The sequence below is a fragment of the Chamaea fasciata genome, unplaced genomic scaffold, assembly GCF_029207755.1.
Source record: "Chamaea fasciata isolate MVZ Bird 193981 ecotype frontalis unplaced genomic scaffold, bChaFas1.0.hap1 SCAF_51, whole genome shotgun sequence".
NCBI classification, from domain to species: domain Eukaryota; kingdom Metazoa; phylum Chordata; class Aves; order Passeriformes; family Sylviidae; genus Chamaea; species Chamaea fasciata.
In genome coordinates this window covers 977144-998008 of record NW_027094136.1, presented here as the reverse complement: position 1 = coordinate 998008, position 20865 = coordinate 977144, and positions in this window count along the sequence as shown.

Sequence of the window (20865 nt, the reverse complement as noted above, 5' to 3'; positions counted from 1 at the left end):
TGCCATGTTCTCTAGCCCAGGTGCTTATAAGACTATTCTTGAAATGAGTCCCATTGTCCGACTCGATTCTCTCAGGGGTGCCATGTCTCCACAGGACTTGTTTTTCCAGGCCCAGGATGGTGTTCCGGGCAGTAGCATGAGGCACAGGGTAGGTCTCCAACCATCCAGTGGTGGCTTCCACTATGGTTAGCACATAACGCTTGCCCTGGCGGGTTTGGGGAAGGGTGATGTAGTCAATCTGCCAGGCTTCCCCATATTTATATTTGGACCACCGCCCACCATACCATAAGGGCTTCACCCGCTTGGCTTGCTTGATTGCAGCACATGTCTCACAGTCATGGATAACCTGAGAAATACTGTCCATGGTTAAATCCACCCCTCGGTCTCGGGCCCACTTATAGGTGGCATCTCTGCCCTGATGACCCGAGGCATCATGGGCCCATCGGGCTAGGAACAACTCTCCCTTGTGTTGCCAATCTAAATCTATCTTTGACACTTCTATCTTGGCAGCCTGATCTACCTGCTTGTTGTTTTGGTGTTCCTCATTAGCCCGACTCTTGGGAACATGGGCATCTACATGGCGGACTTTCACAGGCAGCTTCTCTACACGAGTGGCAACGTCCTTCCATTCATCAGCAGCCCAGATTGGTTTTCCTCTACGCTGCCAGTTGGCCTTTTTCCACCTTTCCAGCCAGCCCCACAGAGCATTGGCTACCATCCACGAATCAGTGTAGAGGTAGAGCTTTGGCCACTTCTCTCTTTCAGCAATGTCAAGGGCTAATTGAACAGCTTTGAGTTCAGCAAGCTGACTTGATCCCCCGTCTCCTTCAGTGGCTTCTGCAACCTGTCGTGGGGGCTCCATACGGCTGCTTTCCACTTACGGTTCATTCCCACGATGCGACAGGAACCATCAGTGAAAAGGGCGTAGTGTGTTTCTTCTGCTGGCAGTTGGTTGTATGGAGGAGCTTCTTCAGCTCGTGTCACTTGCTCCTCTTCGTCCGTGAAACCGAAGTTTTCTCCTTCCGGCCAGTTTGTAATTATCTCCAAAATCCCAGGGCGATTTGGGTTTCCAATACGGGCACGCTGTGTGATGAGGGCAGTCCATTTGCTCCATGTGGCATCGGTGGCATGGTGCGTGGAGGGAGCCTTTCCTTTAAACATCCACCCCAGCACTGGTAGTCAGGGTGCCAAGAGGAGTTGTGCTTCTGTGCCAATCACTTCTGAGGCGGCTTGAACTCCTTCATAGGCGGCCAAGATCTCCTTCTCTGTGGGAGTGTAGTTGGCTTCAGATCCTCTGTAACTTCGACTCCAGAATCCCAGTGGTCGGCCTCGGGTCTCCCCTGGCACCTTCTGCCAAAGGCTCCAGGACAAACCGTTGTTCCCGGCTGCAGAATAAAGCACATTCTTCACATCTGGTCCCGTCCTGACTGGGCCAAGGGCTACTGCATGAGCAATCTCCTGCTTGATCTGGGCAAAGGCTTGTTGCTGTTCAGGGCCCCAGTGGAAATTGTTCTTCTTGCGGGTAACCAGGTAGAGAGGGCTCACGATCTGACTGTACTCAGGAATGTGCATCCTCCAAAAACCTATGGCTCCTAGGAAAGCTTGTGTTTCCTTTTTGCTGGTCGGTGGAGACATTGCTGTGATCTTATCAATGACCTCAGTGGGGATCTGCCGCCGTCCATCTTGCCACTTTACTCCCAGGAACTGGATCTCTCGAGCAGGTCCCTTGACTTTGCTCTTCTTGATGGCAAACCCGGCTTTCAGCAAAATCTGGATGATCCTCTCTCCTTTCTCGAACACTTCAGCTGCAGTCTTTCCCCACACAATGATGTCATCGATGTACTGTAGATGTTCTGGAGCCTCACCCTTCTCCAGTGCAGCCTGGATCAGCCCATGGCAGATGGTGGGGCTGTGTTTCCACCCCTGGGGCAGCCGGTTCCAGGTGTACTGCACGCCCCTCCAGGTGAAAGCAAACTGAGGCCTGCATTCTGCAGCCAGAGGAATGGAGAAAAATGCATTGGCAATGTCAATAGTGGCATACCACCTCGCTGCCTTGGACTCCAGCTCGTACTGAAGTTCCAGCATGTCCGGCACAGCAGCGCTCAGCGGTGGAGTCACTTCATTCAATGCACGATAGTCCACAGTCAGTCTCCATTCTCCATCAGACTTGCGCACAGGCCAGATGGGGCTGTTGAAGGGTGAGTGGGTTTTGCTGACCACCCCTTGGCTCTCCAGCTCACGGATCATCTTGTGGATGGGGATCACGGCGTCCCGATTTGTCCGATACTGCCGACGGTGCACTGTCGAGGTGGCAACAGGTACTTGTTGTTCTTCTACCTTCAGGAGTCCCACTGCAGATGGGTTCTCTGATAGTCCCGGCAAGGTGTTCAACTGCTTAATGTTCTCTGTCTCCACAGCAGCTATTCCAAAAGCCCATCTGAGTCCTTTAGGGTCTTTATAATATCCATTCCTGAGGAAGTCTATGCCCAGAATACATGGAGCCTCTGGGCCGGTCACAATCGGAAGTTTCTGCCACTCCTTCCCGGTCAGGCTCACCTCGGCTTCAACCAGAGTCAGTTCCTGTGATCCCCCCGTCACCCCGGCAATGGAAATCGGTTCTGCCCCCACATGTCCCGATGGCATTAGAGTACACTGCGACCCAGTATCTACCAAAGCTTCATATTTTTGTGGCTCTGATGTGCCAGGCCATCGAATCCACACAGTCCAAAAAACCCGATTTTCCCGTGCCTCTTCCTGGCTAGAGGCAGGGCCCCTCTAGCACTGGTTATTATTCCCTTCCTGGACATACATGGTAGAGGTTCCTTCGAGGGAATCTGACACAGCATTCCCACCTCCGTAATACCTGGCAGCTTGCTCATGGGAGGCTGAGGCTACCTTCATTCTAGTGGAACTCCCTCTGTTAGCGTTTCTCTCCTTGAGCTCACGTACCCGTGCTGCCAGGACAGAAGTAGGTTTCCCATGCCACGCTCCCATGTCCTCCCCATGGTCCCGCAGATAAAACCACAAGTCAGCTCGAGGGGTGTACCCTCTCTCTCTCGCTGGGGGATGTTGGGCTCTGATTCTGGGGCCTGTGACTCGCACCGGTGCTACATGGGAACTGTTCCTTCTCATCTCCTCTCTTATTTCCCTCATCTCCTCTTTGAGTTCTTTCACCACCGCAGAGACATGAGCCTGCATTGGGCCACTGATCATACTTTCATAATTTCTGAGCTTGTTGGCAACAGAACCCACCGTCTCTCGGTTATCCTCGGCATTAATTGTTGCGATGAATGTGGCGTATTGGGATGGTCCATGAGTTGCCAGATTCCACAACATGTGCCCTGTGCATTTAACCTTGTCGGGGTCATTATCATGCTGTCCGGTCCTCCCAAAAAGTACTTCCAATACTGCCACTTCTCTCAACTGTTGGATTCCTTCCTCAAGGGTCTTCCATCGCATTCTATTGTTGTGCTCTTGCATTCTGTCTCTGTGGACAAATCTCTCTCTCACACTCATTAGAAGTCGTTCCCAAAGGGGAAGGGGCCTTTGCTCTCTTACAGATACCTGATTTATACCTGAGTCCTGGGTCAAGGGTCCCAAATTCCTTGCTTCAGCACTATCCAGTTGCACACCTGTACCCATAAGGTCCCAGACTCGAAGTAGCCAGGCTGTATAAGCCTCACGTCCTCGTCGTGCAATATCTTTTTGCAGATTACGTAGACTTTCATATGTCAGGGACTCAGTGATGATCTCAACCTGTGGCTCTTCTGTGGACTGTGAGGACTTTCCTTTTTTATCTTTAATACCAGGATCTGATGATTTCACTTTACACTTCTTTGTTTTCACAGGGGCGACTGCTGCTGGCTGTGGCTGCCCTTGTGGTTCAGCTGGAACCTGGACAGTTGTAACGTTTGTGGGTTCCACTGCTGCACCATCAGTCTCTGCCTTCTCGAGGCAGGGGGAGGGTTTTTCATGAGCTGGGGAAATGTACTCTTTCAGCATTTGGCCTATCTCTTTTACCAGAACCTCAACCCAATCCGGGTGGGTCCTTTCTGAGGCAGGCTGTGGGGCAGAGTCAGGCTCTGGGGTATCATCCCTTTTCTGTGGGGTAGGTATCAGGGTGGTTATCCAGGTCAATCTTCTCTTATCTCTGAATGCTAAATAGAATATGCCTATTAGCAGCACCAGCCATTGTATGATATCATTAGCATTCAGAGAGGATTTAAACCCTTCAAAAACTGGTGGGGCAGACCCAAAGAGATGGGTAAAGGGTTGGGAAAAAGAAACTTCCCCCGGTGTCATTTCCTCACAGTAGGTACCATTGTTAAAGTAACTCCAAAAACACACAGTTAGTGTACGATAGCCCTGAATCCATGTGCCTGCCTTCCAGAGGAAATTAAAAATCCATGAGTTCTTCACCTTATTAAGCCATAAAATAAACTGGATGACAGTCACAGTAGCCTTAGTTATAGGGCCCATGTTTAGATAAGGGCCTGCAAATGGAAGGAATACAGCCACAACCACATGCCACCCAAACCAGGCTAAGTTAGACCACATGATGCAGCTTAATGAGGTTTTTATATCCAACGCACACAAAAGAAAGTACTAGGTTAGTTAAGAACTGCTATTTCTCTTCCCTTTTCTTTTCTCAGTGCCCTCAAGCCACACGTTGGGCGCCAAAATCTGTCTTGGTTTAGGAAGACAGGTATCTGCTAGGTAAAATTACAATCAGAGGCTCTTTGGCAAAGATTTGGGAAATAGGAATAGCAGTTCTTTACTAGTATGTAATACAAAGCAAACAAACACAAAAAACCCCTCCCCCCCCACCAAACAACTACAGCGTTAATGACAAACGACAACAGTACCAAGAACCTTGAGGGCTTTGTTTCACAAAACCCAGGGCAGTTTGGTTTCGGTGTCTCTGCAGGATCCTCAGAGCACCAAGCTGGAACAGTGGAAAAGTCCCGGGCTGGTAGCTGGGATGGCAGGGCGTTCCGGCAGGCAGGGGCAGGATGTCCCGGCAGCGCAGGGGGTGCAGGGTCACGCTGCAGCAAGAGGAGCAGCGCCGAAGAAGCTCGAAGGCGAGGCAGAAAAGCGGCCCAGCCTCCGCAAGTGGCAGAGAAAAACTCAGGATTCAGGTCGAACCGGTGATAGTAGATTTCCCAGGACTGGATCCCTTTGGCCACACTGAAACTCCTCCAGCCAGCAACAGCCGTTCTCCGCTCGGCGTGCCTTGCGGCGGCTGAGCTCCTCGAGGAGCGGCAGACACGCGTCTCCCTGAATGCCGGAAACTGAAAAGCACGCAGCTGCCTCAAGCTTTGTCTTTTACCTGCGTTATCTCCCCCTTCCACCTTTTGTCCACCTCTTTGTTTCGGTTAAGTACTCTCAAGTATCCAACACTTGGTCTCTTTGGTAACTTGTGGGAAAAAAAATTCTTTAGAGAAAAAAAAAAGGAACAAACCTAACCCCCAACAGTGGAGGAGGCAGGGAGCACTGCCTCACCTGGTTTCAACAGTTCATGAAGATGGTGATAGAATATACTTCAACCCAGGACATTATCCACCCCTTATTCTATTACCATCTACATCATCCCAAATCAATACCTTCCTTAAACTACACGCACACACACATATATATATAATGAAATCCTACACACAGTTCTCACTTAAAATAAGGTCTCCTTGTGGTACACAGTGGGTGTCCCCATCCTTTTGCATCACCCACCAAGTGTAACCAGGTCCTTGTGCAAAGACAACCCCACGGATGGGTTTGCCCTTGCCCGAGGTGGGATTAATCCAAACAGTCTTTCCTAACATACCTCTCATGTGTACCACTGGAACCTTATCTCCGTCTGTCTTCTGCAAGGGCTCAGATTGGGCAGGACCTGCTCGGTTGGTGGAACCTCGAGTGTTCACCAACCAGGTGGCCTTTGCTAAATTAGTATCCCAATTCTTAAAGGTTCCCCCACCCAGTGCTTTCAAGGTAGTTTTAAGCAGGCCATTGCACCGTTCAACTTTCCCGGCCGCTGGTGCATGATAAGGAATATGGTACACCCACTCAATGCCATGTTCTCTAGCCCAGGTGCTTATAAGACTATTCTTGAAATGAGTCCCATTGTCCGACTCGATTCTCTCAGGGGTGCCATGTCTCCACAGGACTTGTTTTTCCAGGCCCAGGATGGTGTTCCGGGCAGTAGCATGAGGCACAGGGTAGGTCTCCAGCCATCCAGTGGTTGCTTCCACCATGGTGAGCATGTAGCGCTTGCCTTGGCGGGTTTGGGGAAGGGTGATGTAGTCAATTTGCCAGGCTTCCCCATACCTATACTTTGACCATCGTCCGCCATACCACAGAGGCTTCACTCGCTTGGCCTGTTTGATCGCAGCACAGGTCTCGCAGTCATGGATAGCCTGGGAGATGCTGTCCATAGTAATGTCCACCCCTCGGTCACGAGCCCATCGATATGTTGCATCTCTCCCTTGATGACCAGAGGCATCATGAACCCAACGAGCTAGGAATAATTCTCCTTTGTGCTGCCAGTCTAGATCAACCTGAGATACTTTCACCTTGGCAGCTCGATCCACCTGCTCGTTGTTGTGATGTTCTTCATTAGCCCGACTCTTGGGTACGTGCGCATCCACGTGTCGAACCTTCACGGTCAGCCTTTCTACTCGGGTGGCAATGTCCTGCCAAATCTCAGCAGCCCAGATGGGTTTCCCTCTGCGCTGCCAGTTGGCCTTTCTCCAGCGGTCTAGCCATCCCCACAGAGCATTAGCTACCATCCATGAGTCAGTGTAGAGATAGAGCCTTGGCCACTTCTCTCGTTCAGCAATATCCAAAGCCAGCTGGACAGCTTTAAGCTCTGCGACCTGACTCGATCCACCTTCTCCCTCGGTAGCTTGTGCAACTCGTCGTGTGGGGCTCCATACAGCAGCTTTCCACTTCCGGTTAGTACCTACAATTCGGCAGGAACCGTCGGTGAAAAGGGCATATCGTCTCTCACTCTCTGGTAGCTCGTTATATGGTGGGGCTTCCTCGGCCCGTGTCACTTGCTCCTCCTCTTCTTCAGAGGATAATCCAAAGGTCTCACCTTCAGGCCAGTTTGTTATAATTTCCAGAATCCCAGGGCGATTCAGGTTTCCAATACGGGCGCGCTGCGTGATCAGGGCGATCCATTTGCTCCACGTGGTGTCGGTGGCGTGATGTGTGGTAGGAACCTTTCCCTTGAACATCCACCCCAGCACCGGTAGTCGAGGTGCCAGAAGCAGCTGTGCTTCAGTACCAATCACCTCTGAGGCAGCTTGGACTCCTTCATAGGCGGCTAAGATTTCCTTCTCTGTGGGAGTGTAGTTGGCTTCGGATCCTCTGTAGCTTCGGCTCCAGAATCCCAGTGGTCGTCCCCGAGTCTCACCCGGCACCTTCTGCCAAAGGCTCCATGACAGACCGTGGCTCCCGGCTGCAGAGTAAAGCACATTCTTCACCTCTGATCCCATCCTGACTGGGCCAAGGGCTACCGCATGAGCGATTTCCTGCTTGATCTGGGCGAAAGCTTGCTGCTGTTCTGGGCCCCAGTGGAAATCGTTCTTCTTGCGGGTAACCAGGTAGAGAGGGCTCACGATTTGGCTATACTCGGGAATGTGCATCCTCCAAAAACCTATGGCTCCTAGGAAAGCTTGTGTTTCCTTCTTGTTGGTCGGTGGAGACATTGCAGTGATCTTATTGATGACTTCAGTGGGAATCTGACGCCGTCCATCTTGCCACTTTACTCCCAGAAACTGGATCTCTCGAGCAGGTCCCTTGACTTTGCTCCTCTTGATGGTGAAGCCGGCCTTCAGGAGAATCTGAATGATCTTCTCTCCCTTCTCAAAGACTTCTGTTGCAGTGTTTCCCCACACGATAATGTCGTCAATGTATTGCAGGTGTTCTGGACCCTCACCCTTTTCCAGTGCAGCCTGGATCAGTCCATGGCAAATGGTGGGACTGTGCTTCCACCCCTGGGGCAGTCGGTTCCAGGTGTACTGCACGCCCCTCCAGGTGAAGGCAAACTGAGGCCTGCATTCTGCAGCCAGAGGAATGGAGAAAAAGGCATTTGCAATATCAATGGTCGCATACCATTTTGCTGCCTTGGATTCCAGCTCATACTGAAGCTCCAACATGTCTGGTATGGCAGCGCTCAGTGGTGGTGTGACTTCATTCAGGCCACGGTAATCCACTGTCAGTCTCCATTCTCCGCTGGACTTACGCACGGGCCATATAGGGCTATTAAAGGGTGAACGAGCCTTGCTTACAACCCCTTGGCTCTCCAGCTCACGAATCATCTTATGGATGGGGACCACAGAGTCTCTGTCGGTGCGATATTGCCGACGGTGCACTGTTGCTCGGGCGATCGGCACCTGTTGTTCTTCAACTTTCAGTAGTCCCACAGCAGAGGGGTCGTCTGAGAGTCCAGGCAAGGTACTCAGTTGTCTGATGCCTTCTGTCTCTAGAGCAGCTATGCCAAAAACCCAGCGGTATCCTCTTGGGTCTTTGAAATACCCATTTCTGAGATAGTCTATGCCCAAAATGCATGGGGCCTCTGGACTGTCACAATGGGGTGTTTCTGCCATTCTTTCCCAGTTAGACTTACTTCAGCTTCCAGTACAGTCAGCTGCTGGGATCCTCCTGTCACCCCAGAAATGGAAATGGGTTCTGCTCCCACGTACCTTGATGGCATCAGAGTACACTGAGCACCGGTATCAACCAGAGCCGTATATCTTTGTGGGTCAGATGTTCCAGGCCATCGGATCCACACAGTCCAGTAGATCCGATTGTCCCTTTCCTCTACCTGGCTAGAGGCAGGGCCCCCCTATTCCTGGTCATGGCATACATTGCTCTCTTCTTGTAAATATGTTTCTGAGGTTCCTTCAAGAGGATCAGTCATATCATCATTCCTGTACCGTCTGGAGTTCTGTGCACGAGAGACCAGAGCAACATTGATTCTAGATGGGCTCTTTGTGGTAGGTGTTTCTCTTTTCAGTTCACGTACCCAGGCTGCTAAGGAGGAGGTGGGTTTTCCATCCCACTTCCTCATGTCTTCTCCATGCTCCCGAAGAAAAGACCAGAGGTTACCTCGGGGTGTGTATCCTCTCTCCCTGGCTGGGGGGCGCCTGCTCCTAATGGCAGAGACTCTCATTGGCTCTGGCTGGATATGGTAAATTTCTTCCTTAAGTTCTTTTTTCAGTTTCTGATGGCCTTCTTCAATCAAGTTCCGGACTTGCTCAGCCAGTCTTGTTTCCACAGACGAGACATGGGTACGAACTGGGGCAGTGACAGTGTCCTCGTAAATTCTTAGTTTATTAGCCAAGACACCTACCCTGTCCTCACCTTCCCTCCATTGCAGTGTTGCCAGGTAACGTGAGTACATCTCGGGTCCAAGCCGTGCAAATCTCAACCACATCCGTGATGTGCACTGGACACCATCTGGGTTTTTAGGAAATCTCTCATCTTCTGAAAAAAGGATTTCCAACACAGCCAATTCCCTCAGGCATCGGATACCTTGTTCTATTGTGTTCCATTTTCCTTGGTGCACTTGGAGGTCTTCTTTACAAAGGTATCTATCCTTCACACTTGTTAGCAGTCGCTGCCAGAGGCTGAGAGGTTCTTGGCTTTTCCCAATCCCCTGGTCAATGACCACATCCCGGGACAACGATCCCAGTTGCCTGGCCTCACTTCCATCCAGAATGGTGTCATTGGCTGCAGCGTCCCAGATGCGGAGCAGCCAGGTCAGGATGGACTCGTTGGTCTGGCAGGTGAATTCCCTTCGCAGGTCACGCAGCTCACCCAGAGATAGAGAGCGAGTGATGATTTCTGGCTCTGTCTCTTCTGCTGATTGTGAAGGTCCTGCTGCACCCTCATCAGTCACTATGCGAACTGATTTGGTCCTTGATTTCTTCTTCTGAACGGGGGCAACTGCTACTGGTTTAGGCTGTTCCGGTTCGGTGATGGTTTGTGTGGAGATGCTGATGGCACCCTTAGTCCCTTTCTCCTCTGTGACAGTCTGCGTAGATGTGGACACTGTTGCCTCACATTTGGCTTCTTTCTCCTCTGTGACGGTCTGTGTAGATGAGGACACTGTTGCCTTGCCTTTGGTTCCTTTCACCTCTGTGACACTCTGTGTAGACACTGATATTGTTGCTCTGCTTCTTTTTCCCTCTTCCTCTTCCTTCAGAACACGCTGTATCACACCATGTAGTGTTTTGATTCTAAGCATGGTGCGGGCCGTGCAGAGAAGACAAAGCAGGACTAACAACAACATCATGCTGTCCTTGGCATCCAGAGGGTATTCCATATTTTCAAAAACTGCTGTGTCATGCCTGAAAAGCTGGAAAAAATCATTCTTCACCCCTCCCCACAGGGGCTGGGTGAGATTGTTGAGGCCCCAGATGTAGCATCCTAGACCAGAACAAGAAAACAAAAGTGGGTGTATATTCTGAATAATGTTCATTGCCTCAGAGTTTATCAAGCAATGGACATAATAGACTACTAAAGCAATTTTAGTACCATACCCTGGTCTACGCAGGAGCATTAAGACTGGCAGATAGTACCCCAGTTGTGGAAAAATATAGAGAGATAGATATAAGACACATGTAAGCATGTTGAGCATCATAGTGAACAGGTGTCTTCTTCAATACAAAATTGTAATTCTGACTTTTCTCAGTGCCTTGTGCCCCACGTTGGGCGCCAAAAATGTAGTAGTTTGAAGGCAAAACAAATGAGAGGCTCCAAGTCAGAGATACAATTTAATAGGAAAAAAAAAAAAAAGGAAAGAAAGTAAAATAAAATCGATGCAATAATACAAAAGACCACTGACAGAGTCAGAATACAACCTGAGCGTAGTGATGGAAGCAGTCCAGATGAGGTGGTCTTCCTGAAGCAGTGATCCTGTAGAAAGGTCTGGTAGCTCGGGTCCTCTGGGAATCCAGTGGGTAAGCGCCGCTCTGGTGTTCAGAGTCTCAGCTCATATCCAGGCTGGAATGCTTGGTTTCTCCCTCTGGGCGGAGCATCCCACAATGGGATAGTGAGTCATGTGATAAGGCCTGATGGGCCCATTAACAGGAGGTAGTCCAGGAGGGGGTTATCTGTGAGCTGTGTAGCAAAGGTGCTGATGGCCCATTAACAGAAGATAAGCCAGAGTGGAGGAGGCAGGGAGCACTGCCTCACCTGGTTTCAACAGTTCATGAAGATGGTGATGGAATATACTTCAACCCAGGACAGGGGTAAACGGTATTTAACAAAGGAGACCTTTCAATAGGTACAAGATAACAAGGTCACCAGTATTTTAACTGAGAGAAGGCACCTTACAGTAGAAATCTTTAACTGCGTTTAGAAATTTGTATTTTATTTCTTACATTGGAGACATGAAGACAACTGAAGAGAGAGAAAGAGCTCGTGAAGGTATTCTGTATTTTCATGAGCCCCACACTGGATTTGGGGCTGAGTCACGGACGCTTAGGCATGGAGAGAGGGTTGAAGAAGCTGCTCAAGGAGGCAGAAGCAAAACTCCAAGTCCCTTGGAGCATCCCTGGGCCCCACTGAGGGCAGGGAGTGCCAAAGGCTCCCCAGGGACTGCTGAGAGCAGATCCTTGAGGCCAGGATTGCAGGGAGCCGCAGGCTGTGAGCAGGGAACTGCAATGCTGAGCAAGGCCTGGGCTGGTTGGAGGCAGCAGAAAGGCCAAGCCCTGAGCCCAGGCCTGGCACAGCAGGGCCTGTCCCTCCCGGGTGGCTCGGGGCTGCTTGTGGGGCAGTGGGATGGGAGGGGCAGCAAGGACAAACGGCACAAAGCTGCAAGCCCTGCCAGCCTCCGCAGGGAGGGGCCGGGCAGGAGCAAAGTGCAGCCCCTGAAAGGAAAGTTCCTTCTGTGGGGCCTGCAGAGGCGCTGGCAGAGCCCAGGGGACAAAGGCCTGGGTGCCTGTGGCCCTGCCAGCCCTGCCCAGCCCTTGGCCATGTGTCCTGCAGGCTGTGCCCCCTGTGCGTGCTGCTGCTGTGCCCTGGCCGGCTGCACACGCCCATCTCGCTGTCCCCCCAGCATTTCTCAGCCCAGCATTTCTGTGCCCTCCCTGGGCTCCCTGCACCCAGCGCTGCCGGCTCCTGGCACACAGAGCCAGGCCATGGCCCGGCCTCACGCTGGGACACCTCCTGCACCAAAATTCTGCCCTGGAGGTTTCCTTCTCTTCCCAGTGCCAAGGAAAGCTCTGTCTGCTGCTGTTGACAAACAGACAAGGGCTGGTGGGAGATGTGCTGATCAGAAGCTGTTTGGGGTACAATGACCATGAAATTACAGAGTTTTTATATATTCTGTGAAAGAAGGAGGGGCATCAACAAAATGCTGCAGTGGATTTACAGAGGGCAGACTTTGACCTATTCAGGATGCAGATTTGGGGAGTGCCAAATCAGGTACTGATATTTTTAAGGGAAACAACTCTCAAAAACAAAGGGGTCCAGGAAAGATGGACACAAATCAGGAAAGAAATCTTGAAGGAGCAGGAACAGCGTGTCCCTCTGTGCCAAAATATGAGCTAGCAAGGAAAATGACTGGCCTGCTTGGACATGGGGCTTCAACAGGAACTCATGGGAAAAAAGGAGGGTTCATTGCTATTGGACAGAGGGGCAGGAAAATCAGGAAATGTTGAAGGATGTTGTCAGGTCATGCAGAAAGAAAACTAGAGAGGTGAAAGCTCAATTAGGACTTGACCAGGTTGCTTCTGTAAAGGATAATACAAATGGTTTTATAAATATATTACTGGCAAAAGGAGGTATAAGGACAACCTCCATTATTTATTGGATATGGTTGGGGGGGAATATAGTAACTAAATTGAGGGAAGGGCTGAGGTACTTAGCCCTTTCTTTGCCTCCGTTTTCAACAATAAGACACATCCTCAGGACAAGTGTTCTCCTGAGCTGGTAGATGGGCACAGGGAGCAGAACAGCCCCCCTGTAATCCAGGAGGAAGCAGCTGCTGACCTGCTGAGCCACTCAGATGCTCACAGGTGTCCCTGGGACCAGATGGGATCCATCCTAGGGGGATGAGGGAGCTGGTGGATGAGCTCCCCAAGCTGCTCTCCATCATTTCTCATCAGTCCTGGCTCCCCAGGGAGGTCCCAGAGGACTGGAGGTGCCAATGTGAGCCCATCCCCAAGAAGGGCTGGCAGGAGGATCTGGGGAACTCCAGGCCTGTCAGCCTGACCTCGGTGCCCAGCAAGGTTATGGAACAGATCACCTTGAGTGCCATCACACGGCACCCACAGGATGGCCGAGGGATCAGACCCAACCAGTGTGGATTTCAACATCTGCATTGATGATCTGGATGAGGGGATTGAGTCCACCATCAGCAAATTTGCAGCTGACACCAAGCTGGGTGTGAGTGTGGATCTGCTGGCGGGTAGGAGGGCTCTGCACAGGGCCCTGGACAGGCTGGATCCAGGGCCCAAATCCCACAATGGGAGGTTTAACAAGACCAAGGGCCGGGTCCTGCACTTGGGCCACAACAACCCCGGCAGTGCTACAGGCTGGGGACAGAGCGGCTGGACAGTGGCCAGGCAGAAACAGACCTGAGGGGACTGCTGGACAGCAGGCTGGACATGAGGCAGCAGTGTGCCCAGGTGGCCAAGAGGGCCAATGGCTCCTGGCATGGATCAGGAATGGTGTGGCCAGCTGGGGCAGAGCTGCTGTGCCAGCACTGATCTGTCCCCAGTTAGCACACAGACATTGCTGCTGCAGCTGCAAAGGAAGGGAACAAAACAAGGGATCTCCAGTGAAAACTTTTCTGGGAGATCCTTTAGTTCGTTTAAAGGCACTGAGTGCACAGCTCCTCATTGACACAGTCTTTTAACCACAGAAAATATGGAGTGAAACAAAACAAGTCAGGGCACAAACAATGGCCTTGCTTTGTGAACATAATTGAAAATTAATCATAGGAAATAAAAAAAAACTGCAAGCAAAGCAACAGGATCTATCAAAGATGACCTTTATTACAAATGATTTGCAAGAACTGGGCAGCAGATTAATGTTTCTGAACGTGCCTAGTCATCAGTTTCCACACTGCAGCCTTGAGCTCCTGGTTCCTCAGGCTGTAGATGAGGGGGTTCAGGGCTGGAGGCACCACTGAGTACAGAACTGACAATGCCAGATCCAGGGATGGGGAGGAGATGGAGGGGGGCTTCAGGTAGGCAAATGTGCCAGTGCTGAGGAACAGGGAGAGCACGGCCAGGTGGCGGAGGCAGGTGGAAAAGGCTTTGTGCCGACTCCGCTCAGAGGGGATCCTCAGCACAGCCCTGAAGATCTGCACATAGGAGAAAACCATGAACACAAAACAACCAAGACATAAACAGATGGAAAACAAAAGAAGCCCAAGTTCCTTGAGTTTGGAGTGTGAGCAGGAGAGCTTGAGGATGTGTGGGATTTCACAGAAGAACTGGCCCAGGGCATTGCCATGGCACAGGGGCAGGGAAAATGTATTGGCTGTGTACAGCAGAGCATTGAGAAAGGCACTGGCCCAGGCAGCTGCTGCCATGTGGGCACAAGCTCTGCTGCCCAGGAGGGTCCCGTAGTGCAGGGGTTTGCAGATGGACACGTAGCGGTCGTAGCACATGATGGTCAGGAGGGAATACTCTGCTGAAATGAAAAACACAAGAAGAAAGAGCTGTGCAGCACATCCTGCATAGGAGATAGTCCTGGTGTCCCAGAGGGAATTGTGCATGGCTTTGGGGACAGTGGTGAGGATGGAGCCCAGGTCGCTGAGGGCCAGGTTGAGCAGGAAGAAGAACATGGGGCTGTGCAGGTGGTGGCCGCAGGCTACGGCGCTGATGACGAGGCCGTTGCCCAGGAGGGCAGCCAGGGAGATGCCCAGGAAGAGGCAGAAGTGCAGGAGCTGCAGCTGCCGCGTGTCTGCCAATGGCAGCAGGAGGAAGTGGCTGATGGAGCTGCTGTTGGACATTTGCTGTGTCTGGCCATGGGGGCCTGTTCAAGGAGAAAAGATCAGTGACAGGTTAGGAGAAAGTTCTTTCAGTAAAATCAAAGCCTTTTCCCACAGACCATTCTTCTGTATCACACTGACAGCCTTTTGATTTTCTAGCAGATTTTCCTTAAACTCCAACTGGGAAGCCCTGGTTGGTGCTGGCTGAGTGGGTCTTCAGGTTCAGGGCAATTACATGCAGGGTTTTTACAATTCAGCCTTGCCGTGCAGATGTGAGAGGGGGACAGGGAACCTTGTCCTCGTGTTCCACTTTGAAACCCTGTTAATACAGAAGTCTCTGTCAGCTTGTACTCCCACTGCCAGTGACCAGGAATGGTAAAGTCTGTTTAAATGTTCTAGAGTTTTTTCAACAGCTTTTCTTCATCTCCACTTGACTATTTTTGATGTCAGAAACTCTCAGCATTTCTGCTGCTGCACTCAGGGAGAACAGAGCAAGTTCTCTGAGGCAAGGTGGTGCATGGAGAATGAGGGGAGGAGGTCTGTCACCCTGTCCTGTTCCAGGATTCTCTGGGCTTTCACCTGTCCCCTACACAGGATGATCACCCTCCCATGTTTCCTTTAAAAACCGTCCTGACACTGCTGAGAGCTGATGGATCCACCACAGTCCACCCAATGTCCATCCTCTTCTCAAGGGCTCAGCCCCACATTTGTACCCAAGGACACACGGGACTCATTCCACCAACCCAACAGCATTTTCTCCATCACAGAACTTGTGTGTCTCCCCGTGGGGCTTTCAGATAACACAAAGATGCTACAGGGCAGGTTTGCATTGTGGAGGGAAGCTGGAAGCTTGGAAGGAAATCTCAGGGAGACTTTCAAGTGTCCTAATGATGGCACTGGATTAAATGAGATGGAGCTCCTTCTCTGGCTGCACTGACAGCATTGCCCACAGCCGGGCACTGGGGACAGGGTCACCCTGAGCCAGCTGTGCCCCCTCCCAGAGCCCCCCAGTGCCAGGCAGCTGCTCCCAGCCCTGTGCTCTGCAGAGGGAACTGGGCCCGGGGCTGCAGAGCTGCCCCACGGCTCTGCTGCAGCTCTGCCTGCACAGGAGGGGCTTCATGCCTTGGACCCCCAGCCCTGAGGCCAGAGGCTTGGCTGGGGGACAAGAGGGAGGGGGCTTGTTCCGAGGGAGGGGCTGCACTGGAAAGGATCCTCTGGAGATCTCTCCCTGCCACAGCATTTCTGGGTTTTGTTTTCTCTCATTGCCTGATCTTCTCTCTGCTGCCTGGAGATTTTTCTCCTGGAGGTATTTCCCTGTTCCTGATCTCTCCCTGCCAGCACTCACAGACCCCAAATCTCTGTGCACTCTCCTTGGCCCTACAGAAACTTGCCTGTTTGCAGGGCACTGGCTGGGGGCAGGTTCTGTTTGGAGCTTGGAGAAAGGACTGGTCAGACTAAGCCTGATGGCTCCAGTGAAGGTGATGCTGGTGCTGTCCATGGGCAAAGGAGTGGATGAAAGCACTTTTGGGAACCCATGAATAGCACTGGAGGTATAGTTCAGATGCCTTAGGGACTTTTAAACATGAAGTTGTTTATTATTTATCCCCCCCGTTCACCAGGAGTAAGAAACTGAAAACAATGACTGAGTAAATTTTATCTTTATAAAAATTATTGTCCTGGAAATATTCCTGGAGTGAGCAGAAGCCCTGAGCATGTCCACATGCTTACAGCAGAGATAGTCTGAGTTGTACTTACAGAATCCATAATGGGATGTTCCTGCTTTAGGAGATCATTGCAGGAGCTGCAGCTGCATTGTCCTGCAGCCAGAGGCTTCCAGTGTCAAGGGCTGGAAATGATTCTCGCCCAGTCAGTCCTCAGCATCTTCCCAGCCCTGAGTGATTGAAGCTCTCTGTGCCTGTGTGCTGTGCCCAGGGTGGCTGCAAGCAGTGCCCCAGCCCTGCTGGGCTGTGCACAGGAGCCACTTCGATGGAGAAATGCCTTTTTGAAGCTCATCTTGGTTGCCAGGAGGTGCCTCTGTGTCAGGAGCCCGGCCCAGCTCAGCAGCACAGACACAGCACAAGGATGTTAATGAGCCTCTTGGGGATTTGCTGTTGTTTACATCAGACTCAGTGCCTGAGAGAGTGTTCAAAAAACTTCTCAAGGACTCAAAGTCAGATTAAAAACGCCAAAGTTTCTTGAAGTTTTAAATGGGTGCCATTGAGGGACACGCCTGAGAAAGTGTCCCCAGGTTCCAGTTAGAGCGGAACACCGCAGGCACTGATGACAGGTGGGGACAAACAAGGCAAAGGTGTCTCTGATGCTGAGCAAACCTGCATGTGTTTCAGGAATGCAAAAGGCCAAGGCCTGAGCTCCAGCCCCTAGCAAGGCAGATGCTGTCCCTTCCTGTGGTGGTTTTATGTTTGCTGAATTTTGTTTACTAGCTGGGAGATAAGATTTTGGGAGAAAAAGCTCAAACAGGCTCAACCTGAAAGTAAAAACAGATAGATTTTATTAGCATACACTAAGAAAAGAGAAAAAGGAAAAATGAGACATTCAAACATCTTTCCACTTACCACAAACCAATCACTTTCCCACTCAACAGAGAGAAAACTATGGTTTTTAGCCAGTTGCAACTATTTAAACACAATCCTGCATCACCTTGGGAGAGGAGCCTCTCTAGAGTTTATGGAGATACATGCCACAGGAAAAGGTCTGGTGGTTCTCATGGTCACAAATCTGCAACCACACGGAATTTTTGCAGATTCTGTGCAGTCTCACCCATATAACAGGTTCCCAAGCTGCTTATGGGCCTCTGCATGTTTGGGGTACCATTTTAAGAATGCTTTTCTAGTATAAAGCAAGGATTCTCTTCTTCTTTCTCTAAAATCGTCACTATCTCAAAAGAAATAGAGACCTCCTTTTATGCCTAGGAGCCAGAACTTCAAAATTACTTCCTTTCTAGAAGCATCTTCGTCTCAAAGGCTGAGACTTCCTTATTTTTTCCCAGGAGCCAGGTGTATTTTCTATTCAAAATCCTAAATTAAATCTCATTCATATCAGTACATACAACTGTTTGACTAGAACTTGCATTCTCCCAAACAGCATTATAATAATCTATTTTTCTGTAATTCACATCCAGAGAAGTCTGGTCAGAAATATCCACTTCTTCCAATAATCTTTATCAGTTCTTGTGCTAACTTTTGTCTCATACTCTCTCCTTACATTTCAAATCACTCTGTCTTCTATGAAGGAAGGAAAAAGGTTAATGTCTTTGCCTAAAGTCTTTTTTTTTTTTTTTTCTCCTTCTCCAGCTGACTCCCAGAACTTCAAGGCTGAAAGTGATAGCAGGGGGAGCATGGAGAAGAATCATGCTCAAGAACACTGATGGATGACCCTCCTCCACCCCTGGTCTGATCTAAAGCAACTCAAACTTGGATTAGCTCCCTCGAGCTCCAGAGAAGAATTTTCAAAATTCTCTCCTCCATCAGCCAGCACGGGTTTAGGATAGGTAAGTCATGTTTGAGCAACTTGATCTCCTTTTATGACCAGGCGACCGGCCTGGTGGATGTGGGAAAGGCTGTGGATGTTGTCTGTTGGGACTTCAGCAAGGCCTTAGACACTGTCTCCCACAGCACGCTCCTGGAAAAGCTGGCAGCCCACGGCTTGAACAGGAGCACTCTTTGCTGGGTTAACAACTGGCTGCATGGCCGGGCCCAGAGAGTGGTGGGGAAGGGTGCTGCATCCAGCTGGCAGCCAGTCACCAGGGGTGTTCCTCAGGGGTCTGTGCTGGGGCCAGCTCTGGTCAACATTTGTATTGACGACATGGATGGGGCTATTGAATCTCTTCTTAGTAAATTTTTAGATGACACTAAGCTGGGAACATTTGTCGATCTGTTGGCAGGTAGGAGGGCTCTGCAGAGAGACCTGGAACAGTTGGATGGGTGGGCAGAGTGCAGCAAGGTGAAGTTTATTAAGTCCAAGTGCTGAGTCCTGCATTTTGGCCACAATAACCCCTGCAGTGCTCTAGGCTGGGGACGGTGTGGCTGGACAGTGCCCAGGCAGAAAGGGCCCTGGGGGTTCTGGTCGACAGCCAACTGAACATGAGGCAGCAGTGTGCCCAGGTGGCCAAGAAGGCCAATGGCACCTGGCCTGGATCAGGAATGGTGTGGCCAGCAGGAGCAGGGAGGTCATTCTTCTCCTGTACTCGGCACTGCTGAGGCCACACCTCGAGTGCTGTGTCCAGTTCTGGGCCCTCAGTTAAGAATAACCTTGAGATGCTTAAATGTGTCCGGAGGAGGCAACAAGGCTGGTGAGGGGCTTGGAACACAACTCCTGTGAGGAACGACTGAGGGAGCTGGGGTTGTTTAGCCTGAAGAAAAAAGGAGACTCAGAGGTGACCTTATCACTCTCTACAACTCCCTGAAAGGTGTTTGTAGTCAGGTGGGGCTTGGTCTCTTTCTCCAGGCAGCCACTGACAGAATGAGAGGACAGAGTCTTAAGGCTGCACAAAGGGAAATATAGATTGGAAATTAGGAAAAAGATTTTTACGGAAAGGGTGATAAAGTTCTGGAATGATCTGACTTGGGAGGTGGTGGCATCACCATCTCTGGATGTGTTTTAAAAAAGACTGGATGTGGCACTAGGTGCCATGGCTTAGGTGAGGTGTTGGGACATGGGTTGAACTCAATGATCTTGGAGGTCTCTTCCAATCTAGTCATTTTGTCATTCTGTAATTCTGTAAAGGTTTCCAGGTCAAATGGGCTAAGTCAATGAAGCTACTGCTATGATAAGAGTTTTGAGTTGGATGTTTTATTAAATGGTTTTCCAAGTTCCTTGATTTTCTCTATTTTGCCAGTAGAGCTGTGTGTTGCTTTGACCTCTTAGCTCAGTTGGTTAAAGTATGGTGCTAATATCACCGAGGTTTAGGGTTCCATCCCTCTATGGGCCATTAACTTCAGAATTGGACTTATGATCCTTGACTGTTCCTTGCAAATAAGAATATTCTGTGCATCTGTTCATCCTGAGACTATCTGGTTGGCATTTCTCCGTGTGCACCAAACTCGAGTAAGAGAACCTTTGGGTACCCCCATTATTTCAGTGTTCTGGGGTGTTACAGCCCCGCAGGCTCATTACGGCCTCTTGTTTCCATGAGGCCCTGCTGTGTCACACTGGCCCGCAGTGCCATGAGGATCGGGAGTGTCACACAGCTTTGTGCCATTTGTCCTCGCTGCCCCTCCCATCCCACTGCCCCACAAGCAGCCCCGAGCCACCCGGGAGGGACAGGCCCTGCTGTGCCAGGCCTGGGCTCAGGGCTTGGCCTTTCTGCTGCCTCCAACCAGCCCAGGCCTTGCTCAGCATTGCAGTTCCCTGCTCACAGCCTGCGGCTCCCTGCAATCCTGGCCTCAAGGATCTGCTCTCAGCAGTCCCTGGGGAGCCTTTGGCACTCCCTGCCCTCAGTGGGGCCCAGGGATGCTCCAAGGGACTTGGAGTTCTGCTTCTGCCTCCTTGAGCAGCTTCTTCAACCTTCTCTCAGTGCCTGGAGCTTCTGGACTCAGCCCCAAATCCAGCATGGGGCTGATTCAAATCCAGAAAGCAGTCACGACCTCCTTTTCTTCCTTCACTTGTCTTCGTCTCCAGGGCTTGTGCAGCTGCTTGGAGCCAGTTTGGAGTTCTCTTATGGAGGAAGATTTCAAAGTGCATCTCCTGATTTGTTTTTCTAATCAAGGCTGCATTTTTTTTTTATTTTTCAGTCCATTGAAGAGGTGAAAGAAACATTCCCCAAGTGATCTTAATGCTGAGTGTCTCCTTAGGAGGTCTGGGCATGGAGAATGAGCCCCTTGCAGGCTGACCCTGTTTGGACAACCTGCTCCTCACCCCAACCTCACCGTGTCTGAAATCATCCATTAAAATCTGACATC